This window comes from Dipteris shenzhenensis, chromosome 19, assembly GCF_047967505.1.
Source record: "Dipteris shenzhenensis isolate YYH24624 ecotype China chromosome 19, Dip_SZ_1.0, whole genome shotgun sequence".
Classification (NCBI taxonomy): Eukaryota; Viridiplantae; Streptophyta; class Polypodiopsida; order Gleicheniales; family Dipteridaceae; genus Dipteris; species Dipteris shenzhenensis.
This window is the reverse complement of record NC_141614.1, coordinates 51,324,434-51,342,249: the sequence shown is the minus strand read 5'-3', so window position 1 is coordinate 51,342,249 and position 17,816 is coordinate 51,324,434. Positions and strand designations below refer to the sequence as shown.

Here is a 17,816-nt window from a genome sequence, read left to right as displayed (position 1 = left end):
GAACCTCAGCTTTGGATCATACACTAAAAACTCTCAATCCTCTTGCTCCCAATTAGAGTCCATGCAAGAAGCATATGCTAGAAAAAACGACATCCATCTTGCTCTCTACTTCAATAAGCCAAACCCAGAAATGGTCGTCACATATCCAAAGGACAACAATTAGTTTTTGCAATCGTGTCCTAAATAAAATTCGATTAGCTCCCGTCTCTACCTTTCTCTCATTCCCTTTGGCGGTGGCATAAAATAATAGGCCAAGCAAAAGTACTTACAATAAATTCAAAGCTTGAATCAAAAGGCAAATCAGCACATAGACAAAGCTTGCTCCAACCGATGATTAATTTTTGCAAAAGATGCCAGCGCATCCTCCATGGGCTTTATTTACGGGATTGGCATTCTAACAATTCACCGTTCCTCTTGACATGCTTCAATTGATTCTTTTATAGACTGCAACTCAAAACTAATGCACATGGGTGCAAACCTTTCGAAAGGATGATCATGATTTTTCGCGATCACTAAAACTGTAGTTAGGAATAAGACAGAAACGGCTAAACTTGAGATGGTTTGGAACTAAAACAAACTTTTGAAGTGAATGACATGCAGAGAAACATACAAAAACACGTCTCAAAAAAAAACTAAAGGTCGACCGGGATATAAAAGACGAACCTTTAGGAAATTTGAGCTTCCAAAAGGAGGATTGATAGGAATTACACGTGTGTGGTGATAAGCGACTTGTGGGAGGCAAAGAGAGATAGAGGGAAGCACTCAAGCACAAGGCATAGAGGTGAGAAGTGAAGATCGTTGGCAAGTGTGGATGAAGGTAGTGAGGTGGAAAATAGGGAGACCCTAATTGTAGCGTTTCTTATGTGAGATCTAATGCTTTGAAATGTGCCACGTGGCTTCATAAGATTTGATAATTTCTTGAAACCCTCTAGTGCCGACCAAGTAAAAAATTGCATCTCATGCTATGGCGCAAACGTGTAGTTCTAAGCAAAGTCCACCTTTGAGACAACCACCCCTAGAGGAAATATACTCAAGCAAGTGCAAAACTAATGATCCTACCACTTTATAGTGTGGGTATTGCCGTATGCATTGGTAGAGTTGCCCTCTTAAATGCACCAATGAATACTACACATGGAGTCTCTTTCTTGACAATTTGCAACCTTTTGGATTGACCACCACCATCTAGCACATGCATAACATACTCATAATTCCTTCATGCAATATCCAATCATACCATGAAAAGTGTGCATGTTGCTTGTATAAGTCCTCTGCACATTATTAACCCTCTAACAGGTTGCTCTTTATCCTAGCTAGGTATTATTTAATTACTTTGTGACATTTTGTGTAGCTTCCGATTGAATACGGCAAACCATTTGCAAATGCATGTGGAATAGTATACCTCCTCACTCAATTGAACATGTTCCTACAACACATTCTTTAAATTGCAAGAACTCATCTACCTTAAATGAGATGCTTAAATTGATGTAGTTTGGGCCGCATGTCTTCTTCATTAGCTTTTAGATAGAATCTTCTCAAGCACCTTGAATCTCTCTTTGCAAGCAATTGTGGTAGCCCCCCCCCTCCCCCTTTCCTAACCGTGTTGTTAGCATAATCATGAATTAATGGAAACAAGTAGTCAAACTTTAGCTTGACGAAGCAATTGCAATATATCCCCTTAGTCGTTGGCATAATCTATACTATCTATAATTGACGTTATTCTCTCTCTAGAACTTGAGAGCTCTCTCTATACGTGTCATCTTTGGAAAGCTCCCAAAAAATGGGGTTAAAGAAAAATGAAGAAATTGCAATTGCACATTGGCGATTTAGTTGTGCACAGGGACTAGAGTAGAGAAACCGGTGCCGTGTGCCTATCACGTGGGCTACCCACCCAAATTTGAACTGCCACACGCACCTTTAGGGAATGAAGCCTGCACCACTTCCATCACGTTTGAAGAGTCTTGATCGCCAGGCTAACAAGGCAATAGTGATACTCTATAATCTAGGACTAGTCCTTCATTTTGTACATCCTTCAAGAACGTCTCCACTTGCCACTAGGTACAATCTTGTTGTAACACACTGGTCCCCTACTAAATGGAAAATGGAAAAAAGTAGTCAAATTTTGAATGAAATGATTTGACTACTATGAATCAAATAGTCAAACTTTAGTTTGGGGAAGCTTGTAATGAGCAAAAGGCCGAGGATGCCAGAGATGCAGCCGAGTGGTAGGACTGGCTACTTGGCAGCTCTCGTTCGAAGCCGAAGAGGAAGCGTAGTGTTCGATAGCATGGCTTGAAAAAAAAAAAAAAAAAAAGCATTAGGCCGCCATCTTAATGAGATGGTGCAAATGGCGACGTGACTCTACATGAAATCCAGTGCCCTGCGTAGCTCACAAGGAGCCCTCTTCAGCTACTCCACCTTTCTGCCTTGTAGCTTCATTCGTTCTCTCGGTTCTTCTTCCACCTCTTCGCGTCAATCAAGCCAGCCCGATCGCAAACATGCAACAGTAAGAATTTGTTTCCGTAGGTAGCATTGTTTGTGACATGTTTCCCATTCAGTTGCCCCTTCAGAGCCCACGAGGATAGGTGCCGAGACTTTTTATTGATGCCCGAGTGGTTGACAGTCTCATGGCCGCGATTTCCACTGGTAGAAATTGAAGCCATGCTCAAAATTTCACCCAAAAGGACGATAGTGTGTATAAATTTCTCCTCTTACCATGAGATAATACCCCATTAGTAGAGTATTTCTCTGCATAAGGAGAAGCCAGGTCTCCGTGGAGAGAGCATACAAGTCGCTTTGACCCTCATTCTGTCTTTGCGTAGCACTATCCACAATGACGTGGAAGGCAATCTTTACGGAATAGCAGAGGTTGGAGAGGATGCAAACTAAGGTGCAGGGACGGTAAACTACACCGCTACGAGGCAGAAGAGGGATTGCCAAGGGTTGCGAGGTGCAAAAGACTTTCCAACCTTAAGGGTGTAGACTAAACGTTGAAGACTGACTGATGGGCCATCCCCAGAGCCACTGAAAGGTTGCGCTCATCCACACTTTGCATGAAATATCAAGTATATTATACTTACCACTGGGTGCATGACGCGCACTAGGCGTTGGGAGCAGTCTTACGTTGTAGCCCCAAAGAGAACCACAGGAAGGTGTTCATTGGGAGTTCCATCGCAATGAAGGCACAAACGTGGATGCCAGGCTCAAAAACGGAATTTTCTGTTCATTGGACCTGGCTAAGTAGGAGAGACATAAATGGTAATTGTCCATTCAAGACATCGAAGGTGCTGTAGTTTTCTCCTTTGAGGTCTACAAGTGCAACGCTGTGACTACTAAGCAACAGATGTCCCCCGGGATTAGGAGAAGGTGCCCCTCTAAAGTAAGAGATGAATCCTTTTGAGAAGGCGACCTTAATCCTTAATCCGCAAAGCCGATTAATGCAAATGTGGGATGTGATGGGCATGTTTGATCATTATGTTTTCTGAAAATTTGACAAGGATTCTGACATAAAACTGTCTGTTTAGCGTATTCAAGATGCAAATGGTACATACCCGAGGTGTGGGATAGTTGTAATTTCTTCACTCATGGGATGGGTTGTCGTCTCCCCAACATGTAGGTTAGCTCATATAGGAATTCCATGATGGATTGCATTCTCCCATAACATGGTCATACTTGGACTTAGCTCATATAGGGATCCCATCCTTCTTGATGAATCGAATTCAGATTGTAGTACTAGCTTGTGCTATTATTTGGGTAGAAGGTGATGGCTATTGTCAGTTTCATTCTTAGAAATATTATATATTTATCAAAGAAGGGAGGATATGGTCGTCTGTGAATCTAGATACAGTCACACCAAGAAAACTATGGCAGGTTAACTCCCTAGTGATAGGCATAATCGTAGTCTAAATTGAGTATTAGGGTCCCAACAGACACCTATAGTATTTGGCGTAGACATTTCTTCTTTTGGTGATGCTTCAACTGTACCGCATATTGAATTGCCTTATAGTCCTCACTAAAATGTAGAGATGAGCACAAGAAGGCACCATTTTGGAACCACCACCTAGATGTAGATCTTTAAATTGTACCACCATGAGTCTAGAGGTCATGAATAAGGTCCATGGCTGACCTTGCTTAATGTACACATATGTCCTATTCCATGACGGAGCTCCTTGACTGTGGCCATGCCATGATAAGAAATTATTGGCCAAGTATTCATTTGTTTATCTTGCCCGAAGTCCTTTGGCCATCAGAATGTCCTAGGCTTGGTTAAATGTATAGCTATAGTATGGGCTTCTAATTTACTTTAGTCACGACTAGTTTTGGTAAGGCTTTTTTAGTAGCAAGTTTGGATGGGTTTAATAAAGTTCGTAGTTTATTTCATGGAAGTAGCTGCTAGTTGATGTGCATGTCACTCCCAGTGGTATTGGCATTTTGTTTGAATTGTGTGTATGGTATCTTGCGTAGATAATGGGTGCTCCTATGTCTTTTGTTCGAGACTTAACATTTTACGACGCTTTACACAAAGATTGAGCTGGAAGACCTGAAGTTTAGAATTAAAAAGCTAGTGGCTGAAGTTTTCAAGCTGAGATTTGACAAAGATAGATGCAAAGTGCTAAAAGTTGAGAAAACAGCCTTATGCTTTGACTTTTTGTGGCTAAAAAATAAAGATCATGACATAGGTTCTAAAAAGAAAAGATACACAAAGGTAGTAAGTGTAGAAGATGTTTGCTCTTGGATAGATTTTCTTTTAGATAATCTTTACATCACAATAGGTGATTCTTTGTTTCAACAAGTTATAGGAATCCCCATGGGCACTAATTGTGCCGTCTTTTTAGCAAACTTTTATCTTTTCACTTATGAATTTGAGTTTATGCAACGTCTTATTTCTATCAATACCTGCCCTATCATTTTACATAAGCTTAGTCAAGTTAGGCGTTTTATAGATGATTTATTTGTACCAGATGTTCCTAACTTTCAAGACTTTATGTACAAAGACGCTAGAGCTTTTGGAGAAGGAATCTATCCTTGTGACTCTTGTGAACTGAACTGCACTTCAAAAGGGGATTCTTGTGTTTTCTTAGATCTTAGACTTTCTCAATCTACCATAGGATTAGAGGTTGATATATACGATAAACATGAACAACCTGAATATACATTATAAAAATGCCTCACATTGACTCAAACATTTCTGATTTGGCAAAATATGGAGTCATTTCTTCCCAATTCCATAGATTTTCCCGCCTTTGTACAACTAAGGAGTCTTTTATCACTCATTGTAGTAATTTGATCACTTTACTATTACACAAGAGGTATAATCCAAGGAAAATAATGAAAAAAGTTCGCACATTCTTAGATATGAAGTCTTTTATCTATGGTGTTTCGGCCGTAGGTTTGTTTAGAATGATTGAACTTAAGCTGAAAACAAAAAGCGGGGAGCTGAATAGCCCGTTTTTCTTTTAGTTTCAAAAGAGAGTTTGTTTGAGTATACTTGTGCTTTCTAAGTTAGAAATGTATTTTTGTCTCTTTGCAGAAACGAGACATAAGTGTAAAGTGCCTTTTAACTTTTTATGTTTTAAATAAGAGAGAGAGAGAGAGAGAGAGAGAGAGAGAGAGAGAGAGATTCTAGTTTTTTGGAAGTTTTTGTTTCTTGACTTGCTTGTTTATTTTTGCTTAAGTCACCTGCTTCGTTTCTTCTTTATTTCTTGTTTTCATTCTCTTTTGTTTATTTGACGTATTTTAGCAAGCACTGGGTTTGCCCAAGAGACTCCGCGGGTCTTTAGAAACCCAGTATAGCTGCTTATGCTTGGGCACTGATGACGACATAAGTGTTGCTTTGCTTGCTAAGTATGTCTTCCTTTTGCTTTTCATAAAAGTTTTTGTTTACCTCTTTTTTCTTCTCTTTCATTTTTTCTCTTTTATTTTCTTTGTAGATTTTTGATCTTTAGAACAACAAAAAATTCGAAATTTGTATGATTGGACTTATTCTAGTCTTACAAAGGTATATATTTTGCTATTGAATGATGGTGTTGTTGGGGTGTGTTGTGTGTGTAGGAGAGGGATGCAAAGAAAAGGAGAAAAGAACCTTGGCTTTCATTGATAGAATTCTCGTAATCAGAGAGAGACACATGCACATGATTGTGTGTGTGTAGATCTCTGGAAGATAGCAAACTAAACCTGCGTAGTCACAGATTTCCACGACCCTAGATGATGGAGATTGGGTTTCCACAACCCTAGATGACACAATAGGCCCATTGTAAAGACAAGTTGCCCTAGGTGAGCTTAATGAGGCAAAATTTACAAATACCATTGATTGGTCCGGATTCCTAGTGACAAGTTTGTCATCCACATAAAGCACTACAAACTCAAACGAGCTTTTGTCCATAAGTAAAATAAAGATTGAGATTTGCAAGGCTCGTTCTCAAAACCTTTCGAAGAAAATGCTGATCAATCCTAGCCTATTGCTCAATATAGACGATGTCTCCTAGATACCCTTTGAAGATGTAGATTTGACATCCATTTGGAAGATGGGTCAGCTATTTGGTGCTGCAAGAGAACAAAGTGTTCTGAATGTAGTTCAGAATAATTAATCCCTTCATCCTGCATGTACCCTTTCACCTCAAAATTGTGAATTTACTCATCAAAGTCATGCTTGATTCTGCAAAATATTTTGAGTCCTATCACATTTCCCCCCTGTGATAGTCTGCTTAGTGTTACAGTTCATAATTGAAATTGCATTCTGATTCCAAGCCAACCTTTGTTCTTTGCATTGGACAGCTTCTTTAAATGACTGAAGCTGCTTCCTCTTTGTCATCTCTTCCATAAAAGCTACATTGGAATGACTAGGATACCTCCCAACAGGACTTTAGATCTGTCACCTTGTGGGTCTGTCATAGGCCTCGGTGAAGTTTTTTCACCCCAAAGTCTTTCATGAGATTCAAGTACAACTTGGCCTTTCATCCTCAACTAACTACCTTCTTCGCTTTATCTGCTGTTTTTCCTATTTACCAGGTTGGGTCTCATCTGCCTCAGAAACTGACTATCTCTACTGATTATGAGTTTCCTCCTTTGCATATTAGGAAGCCACTTTGCCTTTTATTCCTCAGCTTGCCCAACAAATACACATTTGATAGACTTAGAATGCAGCTTTCTCCTTATCTCACCTGGCACATGCACATATGCTGTGCAGCCAAACAATTCAAGATGTTTGTTTTTAAAAAAAGAGAGAAAAGGAACTTCTTTAATGCTTGAAAAACCAGCGATACAATGCGGCAATCCTAAAGGTGCTGATCCAAACAAACTTTGTTGTCAGAAAGAGACCAGCCTATTTCTGGAGAACCCAGCTCACTGCCTAGGGAATCTTTGAAACAGGGGCTGACAACCAAGGTGGCAGACTATACAACCAGTGAATACCTCTCATTGTGAGGACATAAAAAATGCCTACAAGATAGGCCTTGCAGAAACACTCCCACCTTGCAGTGGTCGCTCTAGAACCCGGAGTCCTACACTCCCAAATGTCACGTAGGGTGTAAATAATGTCATGCTTGATGGCAACAAGATTGCTGCCAGCAAAGCATGATGGCCTCCCATAATCAGACTGCAATGGGCAACCCAGATGTTCCAAGCAGTGATGCTGGACACCGTCTCCCATACACACTATCCTCTTGCGATGGCGTAGGCCGCACGCGGGAAGGAGGCATCGGATCATATGCCTCAATCGTGACCACATGCTGGCCCTGAATCTGGTAGGTTGGAGAGGTTGGATCAATCGAGAATGCATGGCCCCCCTCTGTAAGCCACCATCCACCCCCCATGGTTGCATCCGTTGTGTATTGGCCGCAATCTTGAGAGGTGCTGACCTGATCCTTTGCCTTGCTGGGCATTCCCACAGACAATGGGGGATGGACTCCTGTTGGAAAGGTCACCTCCCTATCTGTAAGCCCCCATATGAGGAGAGCATGGGGGTGGTGAACCTAGGGATTGAGAGACTGACACATGAGAGCAGCATGGCTGCCATGTGGGCAGAAATCAAAGAATAAAGAAAAGTGAGGTACCTGGAAGAGCCATGGTGGCTGCAACAGATGGAGCTCATGGACTCAATAATGGCTATGGATGTTTAGCATGGATTCGACCTGGAAGAGGCAGATCTGGAGCAGCATTAGATGGCGGAGTATACCCAGGAGAAAAGCGAGCCTCGTGGCAAAGATCTTGACCTGCAACAGACCTGGAAAGTGGCGCAGCAAAAAGGGGGAACCAGCAGGCCTGGTTCAGGCTATTGGCTGAGGCTGGTTGGGGCTGGTTGGAGCCAGCCAACCAGGCCTGGAAATGGGCAGACCAGGGGAGCTGTACCCTGCAAAGTTTGGGGCCTGACGGCAGCCCAAAAGGGCCTGGCAGAGGCCCTTATGTAGAGGCAGGAAAACAACCTACAACAGGCCCTGGATATGGCGCAGCATGATGGGCCAGAGAGAGCCTGCAGAGGGCTGCAAAAGGCAGGGGCAGAAAAAAGACCTGGAAAGTGGCGCAGCAAAAAGGGGGAACCAGCAGGCCTGGGTCAGGCCATTGGCTGAGGCTGGTTGGGGCTGGTTGGAGCCAGCCAACCAGGCCTGGAGATGGGCAGACCAGGGGAGCTGTACCCTGCAAAGTTTGGGGTCTAACAGCAGCCCAAAAGGGCCTGGCAGAGGCCCTTATATAGAGGCAGGAAAGCAACCTACAACAGGCCCTGGATATGGTGCAGCATGGCGGGCCAGAGAGAGCCTGCAGAGGGCTGCAAAAGGCAGGGGCAGAAAAAAGACCTGGAAAGTGGCGCAGCAAAAAGGGGGAACCAGCAGGCCTGGATCAGGCCATTGGCTGAGGCTGGTTGGGGCTGGTTGGAGCCAGCCAACCAGGCCTGGAGATGGGCAGACCAGGGGAGCTGTACCCTGCAAAGTTTGGGGTCTGACAGCACAGCCAAAAGGGCCTGGCAGAGGCCCTTATATAGAGGCAGGAAAGCAACCTACAACAGGCCCTGGATATGGCGCAGCATGGCGGGCCAGAGAGAGCCTGCAGAGGGCTGCAAAAGGCAGGGGCAGAGGGCAGGCAAAAATGCCTGCAAGAGGCTCCTACAATGGCAGAAGCAACAGCCCAACAAGGGCCTGACAAAGGTCCTTTTATAGGGCTGGTTGGACCAGCCAACCTGGTCGGATTTTACAGACCAGTCTGGTCGGCCAGACTGGTCGGTTTTTGCAGCAGCCCTTGGGGGCTATAAAAGGAGGGCCTCCAGGCCCTCATTTACCATCTTCTGGAGCAGCCTCTCATAAGCAGTTTGGAGCAGTGGAGCAGCTGTCATGAGGCCTACATTCAGGAGGACCAAGAGGACCTGTGTGCTGCAGACAAAGCTTGACAGGGGCTGCCTACCTAGGCTGACACGCAGGGAAGCAAGGTTGAGAAGATAATTCTGGACAGAAAGTCTACAGACGCTCGAGGTGGAGCACGCGGGCTCGAGTCTAGAGATAGCTGGCAGATAGGAGGAGGACCTTGTGGAGTGCATAAGCTCCAACATATTCTTTGTGTTTATTTATTCAGAGGCAGTATAGCATGATTAAAATGAGAGAATGCCAAAATGTTAGTGAGTTTAAACATGGTCAAAGATTTGCTAGATTGATGGGCCATGTAGCCTTAACGACTAAAAGTAGACAACAATATCAAAAACCCTGATTTTAGTGACAAACGTATTTGGAATTATACTTCAAAATCATAGCAAGGTCAGCCATCACACAGAAAACCAAGAAAACATGTACTTGCTATTATTATGCGAAGGCTGAAGCCTAGATATTTTTCTTCTGATTGTAAGAGAAAGAATCAAGTCTGGACAGACCAATAGTAAAGACTTTGTAACATTGCAATTTTACAATCCTAATAAGAAGTAATTCGTACAACTTAGACTTTGATGACCATGTTGTGCTAGGAGACTTCTCACCTCATCAAATCAAAAGTATTGGTAAAATACCAATAGAGATGCTGAATAAAGATGTTTGGGCCCACCTTCTATGTACTCTAGGTCTAACGGAAAAGCTAAAGAAAATAAGAAGATTGAAATGTTTGTGTCATTAGAGACATTCAAAGTCATTTTTAAGGAGTGTTTTCTGTTGTATAATTTTTTAATTGCTCTTGAAGCATTCAGGAAAAAGAGTCTCCTATTCTCCTTGAAACCTATGATTTTACTACGCTTTACACAAAGATCGAGCTGGAAGATCTGAAGTTTAGAATAAAAAAGCTAGTAGCAGAAGATTTCAAGCTGAGATTTGACAAAAATAGATGCGAAGTGCTAAAAGTTGAGAAAACAGCTTTATGTTTTGACTTTTTGTGGCTAAATAATGAAGATCATGACAGCGATTCTATAAAGAAAAGATACACAAGGTAGTAAGTGTTAGATTTTCTTTTGGATAATCTTTACATGACAATAGGTGATTCTTTGTTTGAACAAATTATAGGAATCGCCATGGGCACTAAATGTGCTGCCTTTTTAGCAAACTTTTATCTTTTCACTTATTAATTTGAGTTTATGCAACGTCTTATTTCTATCAATTCCTGCCCTATCATTTTACCTAAGCTTAGCTAAGTTAGGCGTTTTATAGATGATTCATTTGTACTAGATGATCCTGACTTTAAAGACTTTATGTACAAAGACGCTTGTGCTTTTGGAGAAGGAATCTATCCTCCTGACTCTTGTGAACTGAACTGCACTTCAAGAGGGGAATCTTGTGTTTTTCTTTGATCTTAGACTTTCTCAATCTACCGTAGGATTAGAGGTTGATATATATGATAAACGTGAACAACCTGAATATAGTGGTTTACACATTATCAAAATGCCTCACATTGACTCAAACATTTCTGATTTGGCAAAATATGGGGTTATTTCTTCCCAATCCCATAGATTGTGTTGGAATATGAAGCCAAAGTGAGTCGAAAATGTGTGTTCTAGTGTGAGTTCTAGTCTAGTGTGTCCTATGGATGCCACGTGTCATATTGGGAGCTATCCCATATGCATAGGTGTTCATATGTGTGTGCGCTCTTATATAAGAGCTGTACTTGTCTAGTGTCAAATCAATCAAGTATCAAGCTACAAGCTCTTTGGTCTGTGAGTACTCTAATTTTTGTTCATTGCTCTAGTCATTTCATTTCCATTCATTATGTCTCCTTTTGAGTATCACTTCCTCTCTCCTCAGCCTACCCTCTCTCTCCCTCTTTCCACCATGTTCCTTCATGTGGTATCAGAGGCTCCCTTCCTACCTTTCCCTTCTTCTTGCTCTATCTAGAAGATGAGAGAAGCCCGCAAATGGAAGCTCCTCTCTCCTCTAAGGTAGAGCCTCCCTTCCCTTAGCCTCGCCATGGTTCCTCGCCATCAAGTACTCCGGTGTCCTAGTGATTGCTCTTGGTCCTCGTTTGTGAGTTCAGCTCACTCCCGCATCAGTTCGTGGTTCTCCCTCAGCATTGGCGGACATTCCTTGTCAGTTGGTTGCTAAAAACTTGTTTTGGAGCAGTCCAATGGCTGTTTTCTGACCTTTTGAGGTTCGATTTTGATGTTTTTTGACATTTTGGCACTACCTAATATAAACGACCCTGTCCTGCACCATTTCGAGAAAAAAATATCGATTTTTTATCCGTACGTCCGTACGAACCTCTATAGGTGGATGCGCGACAGTGCCAAGAGTCCGTACAACTTATCAGAAGGTGATTCTGAGCAGTTTTAGGCTACTTTTTGGCAATTTTTCTCAGATTTGGACTCCCCTGACCTACCTCCACTAGTGATTTGAGCTTCCCGAGCTTACCCACAAGTCATTTCGACTGTACTGTCACTCCGGTACATTGACTTGAGGCTTCTGACCACGGGGAATACTCTTTTCACACCTCGTCATCTCCGACATTGCGATATTGCAGTGTTAACTGTCTTGGACAGTCAAAATCATTTCTCTGATCTCAGTACACTTTGGTGACTGCTTCGATTGGTGCGCCATCTCTGCTACTCATTGCCTCTTCTGCGCATTCAGTGACTCTCCGATCGGCACATTGAGAGTCATGACGTGATCTCCCTTGGTAGCTGCTCCTATGGCCTTTATTGACACATCATTTGAGGGCATTCTCGCCTGTTTCTTCACCGACATACCTCTTTGCATCAGGATGTGCACACTCTTGTGCGGTAGCTACTTCAGGCTCATGGGTTCTCTACCCTTGCTATGCATAAAATGAATGAAATCTTTTATATATTTATATATATGTTTGAGTTAAAGGTTCTCTGCCTTGAGTAGTCCCTCTAAAAAGAATGTTTGAAGAGTTAATAAAGGCCCTTTGCCTTGGACTGTCCTCCTAAAATGATGTATTTCTTTTATGGTGTGTGACTCCATGTTTCTAGTTAGTCCATGGAGTCAAGAGGGGGATGTACTGTGGGAGCCATGTATTGGCATTGATAGGGTTTGGTTATCAGGCCTGGCATATGATATCACACTCCTATTCTCTAATTCCAACCTGTTCTGATAGATCACGGGAGTAGCACCCTGATTTCTCCTCCCAGCCTATTTTGCCAAGACTTTTTTAAGCGAGAGAGAGATCTGCATTTTTAAATCACGTAAATCACATCCTTCCCTTCTCTCACTAGCCTGTAGCAAACCCCAAATCCCTAGATAGATCTAGATGCCACATGTCATCCATATAGGGCCCTTCCTAATGCAACATTTCACCCCTCTCTTGGGATGCATTTAATTCCTCGCCCCTAGGCACAATCTTTGCACTAGGCCCTTGGTCTCAGATCTATCTAGTATGGTGCTATCAGCCCTCACCTAGGACCTTGACATTAAATCCCTCCCGATCATTTACATGAAGCGCAAACATATATTTTACAGAGATAGATCCTATAAGGGAAATGTCGACTGATTCTTCCGAGGTCATGCTACCTCGGCTAGAGCGTAACATTCCTTCCCTCTTCAGACATCAGCGTCCTTGATGATAAAGTCTGGGAACACTCTCCGCAACTGATATACGGATTCCCAGGTAGCTTCGGATAGAGGCTGACCATGCCATGCAACCAACACCGTGGGTATCTTTCGATTTCGTATTTGCATTGTTCCTCGGTCCAGGATTCTTGTTGGTTTGCACCTTGCAACATCCTCTATCTCCTGAAACAAAACCACACCTTCGATTAGTGAGTCACCTGTATGTAAAAATTTCTTTAAACGTGAAACATGAAAAACCGGGTGCACCTTACACCCCTGTGGCAATTCTAATTTATAGGCTACACTGCCTATTCTCTTTAGAATTAACCACGGCCCACAGTATCGAGGTGATAACTTAGCACACTCTCTTGAAGTCAACGACTTCGAGTGCGAAGGAATTCTGAGAAAAACTTTTTCTCCTTCTTCAAATACTCTTATAGACCGATTTTCATCCGCATACACCTTGGCTCTATCCATAGCCTGACGGATATTAGCTCTCGCAAGTGCTAGCATCTCCCGCATCTGAACTACAAAGTTCGCGGCACTAGGCAGTTTCTGAGGTACTCCAACTATAGTTGGATTGGTTGGCCTATAACCATAGTCCAGCTCAAACGGACTGAACCCAGTAGATGAATGTTTCCTATCATTGTAGGCAAACTCCAACAATGGCAACCACTTGTCCCATGTATGTTGCCTCAATGACACATATGCCCTCAGCATATCCTCTAAAGTTTGGTTGACTCTCTCCGTCTGACCATCCGTCTCAGGATGATCCCCACTACTCATTCCCAACTCAGTCCTTAGTGTCTCAAATACCGCTGTCCAAAAGTGACCGGTAAACCTGACATCTCTGTCTGACACTATGGATCTAGGCAGTCCATGCAGACGAAATATATGTCTAATAAACAAATCCGCTACTTGCGGGGCACTAATAGACTCTCTAATCGGAATGAAGTGAGCCATCTTGGTTAGACGATCAACCACCACAAGGATAGAATTATACCCTCCTTGTGTTGCAGGTAACCCTACAATAAAGTCCATGGAAATGCTCTCCCACTTACTTAGTGGTATTTCCAAGGGCTGTAAAAGTCCGGGTGGCTTCACCCGCTCGGCCTTACTTACCTGACACGAGAAACACCGTGTCACATATTCATGAATATGCTTTTTCATCTTTGGCCAAAAGAAATCTCGCTTCACGAGGTCATATGTCTTCTCGACACCTGGATGTCCCGCACACGGGCTATCATGGCATTGTCGAATGACTCTCTGCCTGAGATCATTCTGACCAGGTACTACAACCTTGCCATTTCTAACTAGCATACCATCCCTTATGGTATATCTTGCATAAGTTTGGCCTTTTCTGGATGCCAGGTCATCCTTTTCATTTTCCCCGGGTTTTAACACATGAGCCTTAGGCGATAAGCTCTGGACAAACTCGTCCACCTTCTGAGTTTCTCTGATCTCGGTCATTAGAGTACTCTCTAATACCGTGAAACTCAGGTTGTGCATAATGCGAGACAACGCATCAGCTACCTTATTGTCTTTTCCTCTTCGGTACCGAATCGTAAGATTAAACTCCTGCATGAGCTCTGCCCACCTAGCTTGGCAGCCCCTCAAGTCAGGCTGTTTACAGAAATGTTTCAGAGTATCATGATCCACATCCACATAAAACTCTGAACCATACAGATAATGCCTCCATCTTTTCAAAGCATGGATAACAGCATACAACTCCAATTCATGAGTTGGCCAATTCTTTTGAGAGGGAGAAAGCTTCTTGCTTTCAAAGGCTACTGGCCTTCCCTCTTGAAGGAGGACTGCTCCTACCGCAATGCCACTTGCATCGGTTTCTAGGAACAACGGTTTCTGGGGATCAACTATTTTTAACACTGGTCCTGAGACCACAGCTTGTTTTAGGGTGTTAAAACTTTCCTGTTGATTCTGTCCCCAAACAAAAGGTACTTTATCTGAGGTCAGATCAGTCAATGGCGATACTATTTCGGAATATCCTTTGATATGTCTTCTATAAAACTGGACAAATCCCAAGAATGATCGCAAAAACGCGGTCAGACTCTGAGGGATTGGCCAAGTTAGTATCGCAGCCTCTTTCTTCGGATCCATTTCTACCCCCTGTGGAGTAATTATGAACCCTAAGTACTCAAGCCTAACCATACACAGTATAGTTTTCTTTTTATTCACGTAAAGACTGGCTTTCCTCAAAGTACTGAACACTATCCTTAAGTGTTCACAATGCTCAGTAACACTTTTACTGAATATCAAGATATCGTCAATGAAATGTACTACGAACTTTCCGATATACGGACGTAGTAAATCGTTCATAAGCATGACGAAGGTCGCTGGAGCAATGGTAAGTCCGAAGGGCATTACCAAAAACTCATAATGACCAAACCTGCTCCTGAAAGCGGTTTTATGCACATCCTCGGCTCTAATCCGGATCTGATGGTAGCCGCACTTAAGATCTATCTTGCTGAAAATCACGGCTCCATGTAGTGCATCTAGCAAATCATCAATCCGAGCCATCGGATACCTGTGCTTAACAGTGATATTATTCAATGCTCTGTAATCTATACAGAGGCGAAACGTATCATCCTTTTTCCTCTTTAATATCACTGGTGAAGCAAAAGGTGAGAAACTTGGTTGAATCTGCCCCAACTTGAGGTATTCTTCCAGTTGCCTACGCACCTCCGCTTCTTCAGTAAAACTCATTCTATAGGGAGGTCTATTTACAGGTTCTGCCCCGGGATCAGTTCAATCTTATGCTGAACTTTCCGCTCTGGAGGTAACCCATAAGGTAGTTCATCCCTGAAACATTCAGAGAACTCCTCTGTTATAAGATTAGCCAGCTTGGCCATCTCACCACTTTGCGTAACATCAGTGCTAGCCGAAGACTCATCCACCGACTCTACCGATGCTGTGCAAAGGTATAAAAACTCTACTTGAGCCTTTCTGATTTCCATCACGGAAACCAACGGTCCCTGAGGTATATCTCTTTCACCTCGCAAGACATAAAGCACATCATTCATCTTGAACTGATATACGTGCTTTTTCCAATCAATGGCTGGATTCTTCCTAGAATGCCACGCCATTCCCAGGGCTATATCCGCATGAGCAAGCTTGGTTATTTCAAAATCAAGCTTCTCAGCATAGTCCTGAATCCGAAGCTCTAACTGGGTAACCCTTTGGTCCCATACTTCAGTTGAACTTCCATCGGCCATCCTGACTGTGTACGCATAGTCAGATGGACTTGTCTTTAATTTCAGCCTCTTCACGAGCTTGGAGTTAATCACATTGTGAGTTGACGCTGAGTCAAACAACACAATGACATCATGACTGGCCACTTGCCCTTTCATTTTGATTAACTCCGTATCATTGAAGGCTGTATACCCCGTTGCTGCGGGCTTAGATAGGATGTTATCAGGTGCACTCGTCACTAACTTAGTAACAGACACACAGAACAAACAAGGTACTAACCTCTGAGAAGATCCCGCTAGCTGAATCTGCATCTCTTCCGCTTTGGGACTTCCCTGCATCTCCACGTCGCACTCTGAGATCACCATCTCAGCCATCCGACAATCTTTATTACGTGGACAATCTCTCCACTGATGAGGTTGAAGGCAACCAAAGCATAAGCCTTCTCTCCTCGCTTTTTCCCTTTGTTCTGGGTTCAAGGGAGACTTAGACCAAGACCGAGCTGCCATTGGGGTTACTTTCCTCTTCACTCCAATGATGGTGGTACTTGGTTTAGGAGTTTCAGCCGGTCTCGCCTGCTTGGCTTGACCACTCGGCTGCGAACCACTCCCTCTACTAGCCCACTTCTTCTTAAACCCAGATTTCTTCGGATACCCATACTGGGTTCCGACCTGTGCAAACCCACTTGGCTTGCTGCCCTTGGCATCCTCGTAGTTCAGGGCTATAGCTATTGCATCATCTAACGTGTTCGCGTACTTAGCCCGAACTTCCATTTTTATTCGATCATTCAATCCAAATATGAAATCTTTCACTTGGATTGATTGAGGCAGGGGTTCGTCAACCTTCATTACACTCTCTCGAAACTTATCAGTGTATTCTGCCACTGATAAATTTCTCTGACGAAGGTTCCTATATTGATCCCAAGCTCGGGATGCCTCGTCAGGAGGTAAGAAGTGTTTCCTGAACTCTCTTTTAAATCCCTCCCAGGTAGTGGATGCTATGCCATCTTTTTGTTGTTTAATCCACCACCGATCCGCTGCCTCACTAAACATATGGGTGGCCTCGCGGATCTTTTTGATGTCATTTCTGATCTCACAAATGGCGAACGCCTCGTCCCATTTGTGTAACCAGGTCTCAATGACATCGGAGCTACGGTCGTTCATCCGACCAGAATACTTTTCCGGTCTGTAATTGGCAATATTTGGCACTTTAGCCTTCCTAGGCTCGACCGTATGGACACTAGACTCCAGTTCCATTGGAGCCTTTCCCTTCTCTTCTCGAGAAGGTCTGGCAGACATACTCTGTAGCACTCTCCTAAGTTCAGATTGCCCTGCGTTGGCTTGTAATTGCTGCGCTAACAACTGTTGCAAGGCATCCTCCAGCAATGCAATCCTGCCAGATAAAGTGTGAGCTACTGGGCGCGATCCCTGCTAGGTCGGCCGGACTCCTGATTCACCAGGGTCCCTCCTGGAAGCCCCTTCTTCTGCTTCCATTTAGTTCAGTAGGTGTTTTGTTTTTGGGGCTTTTTCTTTAAAAAAAAAAAAAAAAAAAAAACACCCCTAGAACACTGTAATCACAAGCTGACACAATTCAGGGTACTGACACTCTGACACAATTCCCTATACTAGGGAATACCTGCAATCCCAGATT

The 17,816-nt window shown here is 43.2% G+C and overlaps 1 protein-coding gene across 1 annotated transcript in view; it reads left to right on the top strand.

Annotated features, from left to right (window-relative positions):
• The first annotated feature begins 2,375 nt into the window (after positions 1-2,375).
• Positions 2,376-17,816, top strand: part of LOC147890613 (protein CHROMATIN REMODELING 35-like) — a 128,693-nt gene continuing 113,252 nt past the window's right edge. The window contains exon 1 of the mRNA XM_087391069.1: positions 2,376-2,503. The gene's annotated coding sequence lies outside the window, so the exon portion shown is untranslated. The remainder of the gene's footprint in view (positions 2,504-17,816) is intronic.